The sequence below is a fragment of the Cyanistes caeruleus genome, chromosome 1, assembly GCF_971803275.1.
Source record: "Cyanistes caeruleus chromosome 1, bCyaCae1.hap1.1, whole genome shotgun sequence".
Classification (NCBI taxonomy): Eukaryota; Metazoa; Chordata; class Aves; order Passeriformes; family Paridae; genus Cyanistes; species Cyanistes caeruleus.
Window position 1 is genome coordinate 66,045,552 of NC_141701.1, and position 12,432 is coordinate 66,057,983.

Consider the following 12,432-nt stretch of genomic DNA (forward strand, 5'->3'; position numbering starts at 1 on the left):
GACAAAGAATTTAGAGATGTTGGCTTGCTTACTTCAGTGGAAATATTGTTTTGTATTGTCCCATTTCCTGTTGTCTTCTTCCTTATAAGTTCCCATTGAAGTTCTGCTTTGTTTATATTCATCTGTTGGATTTTTTGCCTGTAAGTAGATAAATACTACTAAGTCCTACCCTGTCTGCATGTCTAGATTTCCAGTTTTCTAGACCAGAGGAAGCTTGAGACCCTGCTTGTCAATTGAAACATCTAGAAAATGCATTTTTGTCATGAAAATGCATATCATTTACTGATCATGTTTTTTGGCAGTCTTTGCTGGAAGATGGGTTAAGGTAAATAGTAAAAAAAAAAAAAAAGCTGTGCAGAATCCTATAAAAGCATTTCTGTATTTTCCAGAATTTGTGTATTTCCAAAGGCTTTCTATAATATCAGGTTTCCTTTTGAGTAGTGTATTTGACTTCCATTTAAAATAGTAATTAAAAACTTGGGTTTTTTTCCTTCTAGTAGTGATATTTGTTTTCACTGTAACTGTTACTTATGGCTCCATTTTAGTCTGGAGATAGATGAATACTGACAAATTTTTGCTGAATAGTTGAAGTTGTCTAGGTATTCAGAGATAATAACAAGATCAGTTTTCTCGTAACTGTAGTCAAAAAGAAAATCAATGAGTGACTATGGCACATTTTCCTTGGGTATGAAAAATCAATGAAATATGCAAATAAATATTTCACTAAAATGACCTGAAACCATGTGTAGAGGAATGTGGGCCTAGAGGACATGCTGAGAAAGTGGAGGGCAAATTGTGGGACCATATATATTGACAGCTAACTGTGTTGCAGCAGATACAATACCAAGGGCATCATCAATATTATAATTTAAAAATTAAATCAATGAGCAGAGAAATGCAGTTTGAGCAAAGGTTAAATTTTAAGTATGACTATAGTTAATCCAGTTTTTGAGCAGAAATAATGAGACATTACATTAAAAATATAGTCATTAAACAATGTCTGTGTAGATACATGAAGTAGTGAGGTAGGCACAAAGAAAAGGTTCTTAGCAGGAAGCTTTTTTAATGTCAGGGATTTTTGTACTTTTTTAATGCCAGGGATTCTGGCTTTGACTGTGAAATAACAGTAATGTTACTATGAATCACTAGCATAAAAATTGTTTTTATGGGAGGAAGGAAGAACAAACGTAAAACAAAAACATGGTAGCATATGGTTAGTGCAAAGAAACCTGGAAAATTTTAGGGACTTTGGAGGAGACTTAAAGTTTCACTGGAAGGAACTTTTAACAAAGTCCTTCTGTGTGCCTTGGGCTTGGGAAATTGTGTGCCCTCCTGAGAAAACATTGGTGAACACTATCAAATTCACGTGAGCCTCTTGAATTCATGTACATTAGAAATTGTGTAGAGGATTTGAATTAATAGCAAGATTCTCCTGATAAGCTCCTATCACTGTACCTCTTGGGTCTGAATGTACCTATTTCCATATCACAGAATTACAGACTAATTTGAGTTGGAAGGAACCCACAAGGATCATTGAGTCCAACTCAGCCTTGCACAGCACCTCTCCCAGGAGTCACACCATGTGCCCAAGAGAATTGTTCTAGCACTTCTTGAGCTCTTCCAGGCTTGGTGCTGTGACCAGTTCCCTGGGGAGCCTGTTCCCTTGCCCTTTTGTGGCTGAACAACCTTTTTCTAGTATCCAGACTAAACTGACCCTGACATGACTTCATGCTGTTTTCCCAGGTCTACACAGGGTTTTTTCTTGATGGAGGCAGATTTTTGCTCTGTCTTAGCTGTGACTGTATGCTTAATCAGCAATGCCATATTACACAACATTGTTTGGGATGTGTACATACTGCTACTTTTTTTCCTTTCTCTGCTGCTCCTTATCAAAAAATCTTCTAGACAGCAATGAAGATTCCCACCAGTCACAAAGAGCTATACCTAAATTGCTCCAGATTCTTTTTTGCTAGGTGTATAGCATTATCAGTCTCATGGCTATGAATTTAAATATAGTTGTTCAGTGAGGAGTAGTTTATTTGATTTGAGATTTTTGTGTGTTTTTTCATGTGTAAGGTGCTTTCCTATCACTTGAGGGAGATGTCTCACACTTGTGTCTCCTATTGCAAGGCAAATCAGAATGAGCTTTTGTTTAGAAACTGAGATTTTTTGAGTGTGTTTTATTTATATATGGATTTTGGATTATTATTATTTGATTTAGTTCTGTATTTCTAAAAATGGCTTTGTTTTCCCTCTTGTCAGTGCCTGCACAGTGGTTAGGAAGCACTGGAGTTATTTTCTTACACAAGAAAAAAGGGACAAGTCTGCTACATTCTCTTCTTGCTTAGGCAGTGCAGTAGACTTTTATCCCTTGCAGAGGTGAGCCTGGGTCAGGCACAGACTTAGCCTGACACCAGCACATGGAAAGAACATCTCTTAAGTTGAGTGAAATTGCAGTGACTTCATGTTGGAAGCTGTGAGAAGCACATGTCTTCCAGATCTTCTAGCACAGTAAAGCCCCTCCTGAAATGTTTTGTGTTTTTTATGCAAACCTGCTTTCTGCAGGACTAGTTCATCTAAGGTGGTACATGTTCCCAGACACAGTGATGTGGAGGTCAGTTTCCGAGGCAGCTCATTTCCAAGCATAACATTGCTGGCAGTGGAAATCAGATTTTCTAGGTATGCACTTCTTGTATCTATGGATCATCATAATGTTTTTTTCACTGACAGGCCTTCACTCATCAGACATCTCTTGCAAAGCAAGCAGAATCACTGTCATCTATCATGGGGAGAATCTGCTCAGGAGTATTATTTTAATAAATAGTTTTGAAAATACAACTGGGTTTAAAATGAGAAGTACAAAAACCTGGGACACTGGCAAGTCATTTGAAAACTGAACTTTTAAGGAAAGCTGGGATAAAGTTTTTATTTCTAATCTCTGTATCTGTGACTTCTATTCACCATAGAGTCTAACCACCAGTGAGTGGACTTGAAACTCTCCTTTGGGGAGGCAAAAATGAGTACAGTAGGGAGGCATCAAAACAGGAAGGCAAATGATTGGAACAGCTGTTTTTAGGAAAAGCTTTACACAAGAGGCAAGGCTGGCAGGTAGCAAGGCTTACTTTAGGGAGCAGATTTTTGGAGGTAAGAAGTCTTCTGCAATATCTGCTAATGAAGGTGAGTCAGTCCAAAGACACCTACAAGAAAATAATGTAGAAGGAATTGCAGAATGCTTTTCCACAGATACAGCATTAGACTCATTTAGGACAACTCAATTTTTGTATAAAAGATGACAATTTCCTGAAGCATCAAACAGGGAGGTATAGTGTCCCTGTTTGTGAAGGGATTTAAGTGGAGTGTAAACAGCAGTGTTATGACCTGTTGAAGTACACAAATGGTTCCTTAGGTGATCTGATGTAAGTCTGAAGTGGTGGCTTCTAATTTTTTCTCTCCCATTCCGACATCCAGTGGAAAGGATGTTTCTGCAGGGGTTTGTGTTGCAGTTCCAGCTTGCTTTCTCATGTAAGATTCACATTAGTGAATTCACTGTTTTCATCCTTAATTGATTTTTCAGTGATTTGATGCTTTTAATGAAGACCAGTGTTATCTGAACAATCTTGGGTGCGGCTGTGAAAGCACTTGGAGAATTGATGTATTTTTGTTTTCTTTGTTTGGCATTTCTTTTGGTATGGCTATCTTGCCTTCTAATTGCTTCACATCTAAAATTTTAGTTTGATTATTCTATTTGGCAAACTGTATTCATAAGTTAGAACTTTACCTTTAAAAGCTGTGTTTCTATTCAGCAAATAACATTGTCTCTGAGAAAACTTGAAAAATATCTTTTCATCATGACAGGCTAGTGAAATGAAAAATGTATGTGTTTTTTAACTTTCTGTAAGGGTAATTGAGGCAGAGACAGAGGTTACCACACTGTAAGTTTTTTTCCTAGACTGCAGAAACAGCACAGCTGGAATGGGCGCCAGAACAGATTTTTTTATATAGTTCTCTTACGTGGTGCAAAGTGGAAAATGAGGATTTTATGTTCTTTTATTCATAACAAGCATTTCCCTCCCTCATGCAGGTCTGTGTTTGTCCATTAAAAAATAAAAAAGTCTGTATGTGGGTAGATGGGCTCATGCAGAAGAGACTGATTATGTGCTGATGCCTGTCTAAACCTCAAGTTATCTTCATGATGGGAGTGTGCAATGGTTAAAAAGGAAGCAACAAAATGCTTTCCTTCATGGAGGATTTTCATACAAATGAAGAAACTTGTACATACTGTAAGCAATGATGAGTCTAAGTGTTCATCGCTTCATGATGATTATATTGCTATTGTTCTGCTTTAATTTTAAGGGCTCCTAACATCTGAGTAACGTGTCTGGTTTTTGGGATTCAGCTGTTATTCTGGAATGCCTGTTGGGAACTACCAAAGAGCCATTAAATACTTATCAGAACATGAGGTTTAGTTTCATTAAAAATTAATCATCATAATCATAGAATTACCAGCATACCATGCTGGTAGGGAACTCAAGCAGCATTTGAGACAAATTTTCTTGGCAAAAGCATAGTCTAGAAAAGGTGCCCCTTTACCACGTCCATCTTAGTCTTAAAAGTATCCAATGCTGGGAAACTGACCACTTCCCTGGGGAGATTATTCCAATGGAAATTGTTCTTGTTATAAAACATTTTCCTCTTGCATCTAATCAGAATCTCATGAGCAACTTGTATCCATTACCCCTCATTTTTCCCATATAATACCTTGTAAAAAGGGAGCCTCCATCTTCTTTGCTGACACTCTTTGAGGAGGTGCCCCAAAAAACCTTCTTTTCTCAAGTCTGAACAAGCCCAATTCCCTAAGACTTTCCTCATATGACAGTCTTCCCACCCCTCTGATCAGCTCTGATCAGAATCCCTTTTCAGGACTCTTCTCAGCCTGTTGACATCTCTTTTGAGAATCTAATACTTAGGGATAACCAGAACGACGTTTGCTTGAGAAGGGGAGGTTTAAACCAAAATAACAGAATGTGGCCGTATCAGGAAGTTGCAGAACTGAGTGTGGCCTTTGTGCGACTGTTGGTGTGATGTGCCCATGGAGAAGAGGACAGTGGATGACCTCCATGAGGCAAGTGAGATGGGAGGAAAGCTTGTAACTGAAAACTTATGCAAAACTAGTTTTGTATAAGAGAATGGAGCATTTGCAGACTGTCAGCAACATCTGCAAAGAGGTGAATTTGAAATGGTGTAATGGGTAGCACTGGGTAGAAAAGCAGGATGGGAGAGGAAATGGAGGATATTCTCTCTCAGGTATCTCACTTTAAAAGCCAAAAGCATGTCATACATTGCAATTAGAATAAAGGTATATGTTGCAGTCAGCAACCTCAGGATCTCGTCCAGAGAAGCTGCAGGATTCTGGGGACCAGCATAGAACACAAATGAGACGGGCTCCAGTTCATGAAACCATTTATTCAGCATGAGAACAAACTCAGGTCCAGAACAGAGAGCCCCAAACAGAGGCACAGCAGAGGTTTTTGAGGGACAGAACTCTTGAGGGTCTCCACCCTTGAGGGTGGAGTTCAGGATCAGGGACCAGTAGAAGCACACCAAGGGAGAAAACCCCCAGGGACTCAAACCCAATCAGACACCTGGGCTGCCCTTCACAAGGGGTTTGGGGTGGGACAATGTAACCTTTTGTCACCCCTGAGGCACACTGCCACAGGTATAGTGAGTGATACAGCAGTTCAGTTTTCTCAATATGATGTATCTCAAGAGATTGCTTGGTATAGCCCTCATTTCTGGAGCACTTGGAATTTTACTTCCACATTATGTTGTTTTGGATGTCAGACTGGCATAAACATTGCCTTCCCCCAAGGCAAATACTCTTACACTTGTGTCTTAAATACTTTATGTTTACAGTATGGCCATGCTGTGAGCCTGCTCTGGAAACAGGTGACTCTCAAAGGTAATCTGTCAGAGGTACAGAGATGTTTTAAAGCCAGATCAGCTTACAACAAAACTACACAAATATCATCCAAGCATATTTTATCTGGAGGGGTAGATTGAAGGAGTGATTCTGATGATACCTGAAGACAGGATTTTTCTGAGAAGCTTTGTAAGGTTTGTAATGGAATATTGCAATTCTTGTTATGGGCAAAGAAAGCATTATTTTGCAGATGACAACTGAAATAACATGAGGCTAAGGACTCCTCTACACTAGATTTTTGTTTTTATTCTTGTTTTAAATTTGTAAAAATTTATTTATTTATTAGTATTTTTATTTTTTAAATTTAATTTGTAATTCTTATTTTAATTTTTTTTGTTTTTATTTTAATTAAATTTTTAATTTTTTCTTTTTAAAATATTTTAGGTTGTGTTATTAATTTTTTATATTTTCATTTTTTATTTTTATTTTTTGTCTAGTTTTTAATTTTTTTGCTTTAATTTTTAAACAAATAAATTTTATATTTTGAAAAATTTCTTTTGGGTTCTCGAATTTAAATATTTTAAATTATTTATTTTAAAATTTTTGTTTAATTTTTTTTAAAAAATTAAAGTTTTTAAAATTCTGTACTGATTTTAATTTTTCATTTTCTCAAGTTTATATTTTAAATTTGTTTTTGTTTCTAAATTTTTATTTTTTTAAATTTTTATTTTCTCTTTAATTTTTTATTTTAATATCAGTATTTTTTATTTATTTTGTTGTTTTGTTTTTAAATTTTTAAATTTTTATGATTTTTATTATTTTTTAAATGTTTTTGCTCTTTACTTTTTATATTTTTATTTTAATGTTTTTATACCTTTATTTTTAAAGTATTTTGTTTATTTATTTATTTTACTTTTTTAACTTTTTATTTTTAAATTTTTTATCTTAATTTTTTAGGTTTAAAAAAATTTAATTTTTAATTTTAATATTTTTTATTTTTGTTTATTTATTATTATTTTATTGTTAGTTTTAAAAAATATTTGTTTTTTAATTTTTTTGTTTGCTTTGTTGTTTTTGGGGGTTTTTTTTTGTTGATAGAACTGTGTTTACCCAATTCTGTGTCAATAGACATAAAGTCAATCTTCATTCTGGAACAGATTTAAGCTGTACTACAACCATTAGCCCTAGTATAACTACACCTATGTTTGGATATATGTTTGGATATCCTGCTCATCCAGGTAACTGTGAAGCCCCCCTGGCAACTCACACTTGGTAACAGCACTGTTTCAATAACGCCACCCTCACAGGAAGGGCCCAAGCAATAGGCTGAAGGTAGGGAAAAGGAAGAATGTGCTGACTCCCTCTCGTTGGCTCAGCAAGCAAACATTAGCCATTGAGCTATTTTCCTTAGATGTCAGGCAAGTAATTTCCAAAAATGGTAACAGACAGATTTTTAAAAGTAAACCTATTGATCACAAGCCCAAGTCCATTCAAAGGCTGGCAGAGTTAGGGTACAATCCAAATTTAAAGTACAGTGCCAGATTTCAAATAACTCCTTATGCAGGAGAGACTTCTCTGGTTTTTATGCCTTTGAAAACCTCTCCTTCAAAACTCAGTATTTAAGAAGATAAACAACTGAGGAAATTATATATAATTTCTGTCATCAACATAACTACAGTTAACTTCACTAAAATTATAACTTTGTGATTCAAAATATCTCACCTAGATAAGTTACAGCTATAAAAATAATGAAGCAACACAAGGTTTTGGTAGGATTATGGTTAAATTAGGCCCAAGTGAAAAACATCCCCCTTGACAAAGAGTTGTCACAGTAATCTGTAACTTCTGAACAGTCTCTGACTGCAAGAAACTGCCAGTTTTGAAGAAACATCTGTTTATTATTAAAGCATATAAAATTTAAACAGGAAGGAACTTTTCTGATTGAATGTTTATATAAACAGAACTAAATTAGTCTAGGCACTCCCTATGAGAGACACTCTGTTAATGGTGATAGCATTGGATCAACAAGACAGTTGCCAGAAAACCTTGGGACAGAGGTGTATTTTAGCACCTTTGCTCCACAGCAGGCCTGATTATGTGATGCCTGAGGGCAGGTAGCCAAAATGCAGGGTACCTGTCCTTGGGAATCCTGCTGGAGGGTCCTGCTGGTCAGTTCTCACCCACAATGTGTTTGATCTCTCCACAGCCTCAGGATCCCCAGGAGTCCTTACCTGCTCAGATACAGATCACGCTCTTCTCTGGAAAAGTGCTGCGTTGAGATCTCTAGCTCAGGCTAAAAAACACCTTTTAAAAATAGCAGTGACTTCCTGTAAAATGGATCATCTTTACTCTGAGATGGATACTTAGCATTTGGACTACATGAAGTAGGAGGCAAAGTTAAATATAAGCTACTAGGTTCCACTTTGATAGAAACTCATTCTATAATGCCTCTATCATAAGAGTATTTAAAAACCTTTTGATACATCAAAACACTATGACAGTTCCAAAATTGTTTGGATGCTCTTGATGGTCAATAATCTACCTTTTAAAAGAATCTATATTATCCTTTTTTTTTTTTAAGTCAGCATGGACCTTATGGTAGATTGCTGTATGTACACCTGTAACAAGAAGGTATGATTTAAATAGTGCTGGAGGAGATAGTTTAGCTTGGTTTGATGTCACCTCTCTAAAAGTCCTGCATATTCTGTAGGAAGCTTACCCTGAGTGCAGTGACCATGGTATCTGTAACATCCCACATGAGCTCAGCAGCAGTCTGGAAAATGTATGGCACCATCAGATAACACATTAAACGGAGGATTTTACTGGAACAGAGATAAAGCTAATGTGCAAAAGGGCAGTTTCTCTACTCTTTGCCCTGATAAGAAGTGTGATTTCCATTATGCCTCTCTGAATCTCAATTAGTTGTCTGCACTACCTAAAAGAAGTTGAAGTCCGTGGTGAATCGTATTGGGTCTGACTGCCAGCATAGCAACATGTAGCTACATCCCTCCCACTTGATTTGCATCTAGAAGATTTTCTTCTAAGTGAGCTCTAGAAGGGTGCTATATAATTTTAATTGTATCAGATTTTGTTGTCTGGCTATGCAAAAGAGTAGCTGTTTTAACTTCATAGAAAACTCACAACATGCGCTCTGTAAACAAAAAACAAAGGCAGAACTCACATTTCACATTGGTGATCAGAATTTTGCTCAGAATACAAGCCCAAGTTCAGACTTTCCCTAAGTTTATGGCAATTCAAGGGTTTCTTTTTTTTTCTGTAGGGTCATATTTTAAAATGTTTTTCCTTTTGTAAAGCTCTTTTGAGAAACAACAATAATTTGCAAGATGCCATGTGATGTTTTCCTCCACTGCCAAGTGCTTAGGAAAAAAAAAGTTCTTGTTAGACAGCTAGGTTAGGATACTGAGCTGATCCTATAATGCTCCTTCAATGGCATATGGTTTTTGTTCCAGGATAAATTTAACCCTGCTGCTTTTTCATGAGAGGGGAGGAATAATTACTGGGCTTTGCTCATTCTCATCAGTATGTTGGCTTGCTGCCCTGGCTTTTTAGTACCTGGTATTACAGGCAACAGTAACTTTATTTTGTTTCATGCTACCTTGTCCTTCAGTCACCAGTGTTTGCATGGTCATTTCACCTTGTGTGTTAATGGCCCCAGCTATCTTACTTCCACTGTGCTGTTGTGTGTTGATACTATACCATTAATCATTTTCACTTCTTCCACTGCTTGGGTATTCATCAGATGTCCTGATGTTTGCTTTATGTTGCTCTTTCCTCTGTGCTGTTTTCTCTCTGATTCCTCAAGGACCTTTATACAAGTATTAACAGATTGCTATCAAACAAGTTACAATGAAATGGTGAGCTTATGTTTTGACCAAGGGAAGTACAAATGTATTATTTTCCCTTGTAGGACAACTTAAAACTCTTTTTTTGTTTATTTGTTTCTGTTTGTTTTTTATCAAGTGAAATGTTCTCACCTCTGTGCAGCATTTAATGTGGTTAAAGTAAAGTGATAGTTACTTCCTTTAGGTAGATATCATTCCTAAATGCAGAGGCATAAGAATTAATTGATTGATGCAATGAAATATTATGGTGAGATATTTCACCACACAGAACATTTGACCACACACAAAATAGCTGGATAGTTTATATTTAGTCTAGACCTGGCAGGTTCTTACTGGTAAAATAACTACAGTTTTTCCATAAGGATTTGGGGGTTCAGTGTGTTGTTCATTCAGTGTGAGCTGAAAGATGCCAGATTTTTAAAAACTGCTTCATGAGAAATGAGTTGACAGCCTTTCTTAGACATCTGTCATCTGGATGGAAAGTAGGCATCAGGATCTTTTCAACTGTCAGCCAGCCAGAGACCTCCTTTCCCTGCATAGGAGAGATACGAAACAGACATTGGCACGTCTTACTAGGATTTCAGCATCAGTGTTTGAAGGAGAGCTCGGTGGGTGTGAACTTGATCTCTACTATTCTGGCAAGGCTGTGCTACCCTGGCACAGATGATCAGAAAAGTTTCTTTTTAGTTCATAATGAGGACTGGAAAACACTTTTGCCTGTGGAAGCTGCTGCTTGTGGTGATCCTGTGCAGAGTGAGTTACCTCTGGTTGTAAAATGGTGATTTATTGAGTTTTGGTGCTTTTGAGGAAGGATTGAAAATTGTAGTAGGATGTGGGTGTAAAACCACAGTGGAACCCGCAGCAAAACAGTGGAGACAGAACCTCAGCACTAACTTCCAGGACACACAGTTCCCATTTGTCTCAATTAAAGTAGCCTGAACTAGTCTAGCTGTTCTGATGCGAGGATTCTGGCGGGCCATGATGTCTGGTGCTACCCCAGAGCTCCTCATTGTGTCATCATGCTTCAGGCTGAAATATGTTCCTTTATTCCTCTTGGTCTCTCCAGCCTTCCAAAACATCCAGAATACCAATGCATTTAAAATATTGCAAGCACTTAAATATTTTAACAGATTACTAGGATGTACAGGTCTGGCATGCTGCACTGTAAAAATGCCAAACCAAAGGTTGAGAGAGACTTTTTTTTTTTTTTAAACGAGGTCTGAGAATGCTGTCTGTCTTCAGTTGGGTCTTTTGGTTGTTTGTTTTTGGTTTTTCTTTTTTTTTTTGGCATGTTTTTAGCAAGCTTTCACCACAAGAATTCTGATGGAGTTCTTCTGACTTATGGTGTGCTGCAAAAGTATATCAAATGTCTCTGTTGCAGGGAAAAAAATATACTCAACCCAAATCATAACAGATGTCTATCTGAAGTCTTTTATGTCTGCAGGCCCTTGATGAAGTACAGACCTTATTCAGACCTCTGTTCAGCCATGCATCTCACAATGCAGGTCTAGCCAAACCACATTCCCTCACACAAGATGCTGTTACAAGTCAAGTGGTAATAATGATCTACAACACAACTGACTGTGGGGCCCAAAATAGAAATTCTGTGCTGACCTATCACCTGAAGATGCCATATTTATTTTTAATGGGTTATCCTCTGCTGTCCTGCTGAGATGCCTGTCCACAGTCTGGCTCTTAAAATTCACAACCAGCACCATCAACGTGTACTGTCCATACTCTCACAGTGACTAATTCTGTCTGCCTGTGACATCTTTATCTTATACAGGACAAGGGGTGGAGTCATGTATTTTAGCTCACCAAGTCAGTGGAGAACCCTGGCAATCACCTGCATCATTACAGTTTATGAATATTAGTCATTGATGTTTCCTGTGCTGAACCAGCAGTTCCCTAGTCTGTGTCTGGTTCTCCCCTTAGTGTGAACTTCTCTCTTTTTAAGTTTGTACTTCCTTAGTTTGCACATTCCCTTCTGCTTGGGAGCATCTGTGCCTTGGCCTTGTTTGTTCAGGGAAGTAGCTAATTAAAAGGCAGAAACTATTTTTTTCCCCACATACTTTCTTTAATATATTTTGCTTCAGAATGTGGTTTGTGGCCTGAAGTTTGCCGCAGGTGGAGCTTGCTGCTTGCATTTGTTGCTGAGCAGGAAGGGGAAGGACCCAGAGCAACTTTGTGGCTCCTGTGAGACAAAGGAGATGGAGGAAAGTTAGTACACCCTGACTGCTCTGAATGTGTGCAAGGGACAGAAACTGTATGTCAGACTGGTGCACCTGGTTCAGACATGGTCACACTACCAAGGCCGTAGGTGTGTGTTCCTCCTTGCTGTCCTCTGTGCGTGCACAAAGTCACTGAAAAACTGAACACAACACACTCATAACACCAGAACTTGGGTTTCAGTTCTGTGACTATAAACTCTAGCAATCATGGATAAGAGCTCCTTCCTCTGTGGGTTTTCTGGTGTCTTAAACCTTACAAGTTTTCATTTCACTGCTTCCTTTACTTGTAAGGCTTACAGGGTATTTCTCCGCTGTTAGGGTGATTTTTTTGTGGAGGAAATTCAGGGACCTTTACTGTGCTGAAATCATTGTTTTAGGTTCTAAAATTAATCATGGTGGTGAAAAGAGTAAGAAAAGG

The 12,432-nt window shown here is 37.5% G+C and overlaps 1 long non-coding RNA gene across 1 annotated transcript; it reads right to left on the bottom strand.

Annotated features, from left to right (window-relative positions):
* Positions 1-7,962: 7,962 nt before the first annotated feature.
* Positions 7,963-12,155, bottom strand: LOC147655553 (uncharacterized). The gene is made up of 3 exons (XR_015288969.1): positions 12,069-12,155; positions 11,856-11,977; positions 7,963-10,315 (listed from the first exon to the last, which is right to left on the bottom strand). It is a non-coding gene; the product is annotated as an uncharacterized LOC147655553 (long non-coding RNA).
* Positions 12,156-12,432: the final 277 nt, after the last annotated feature.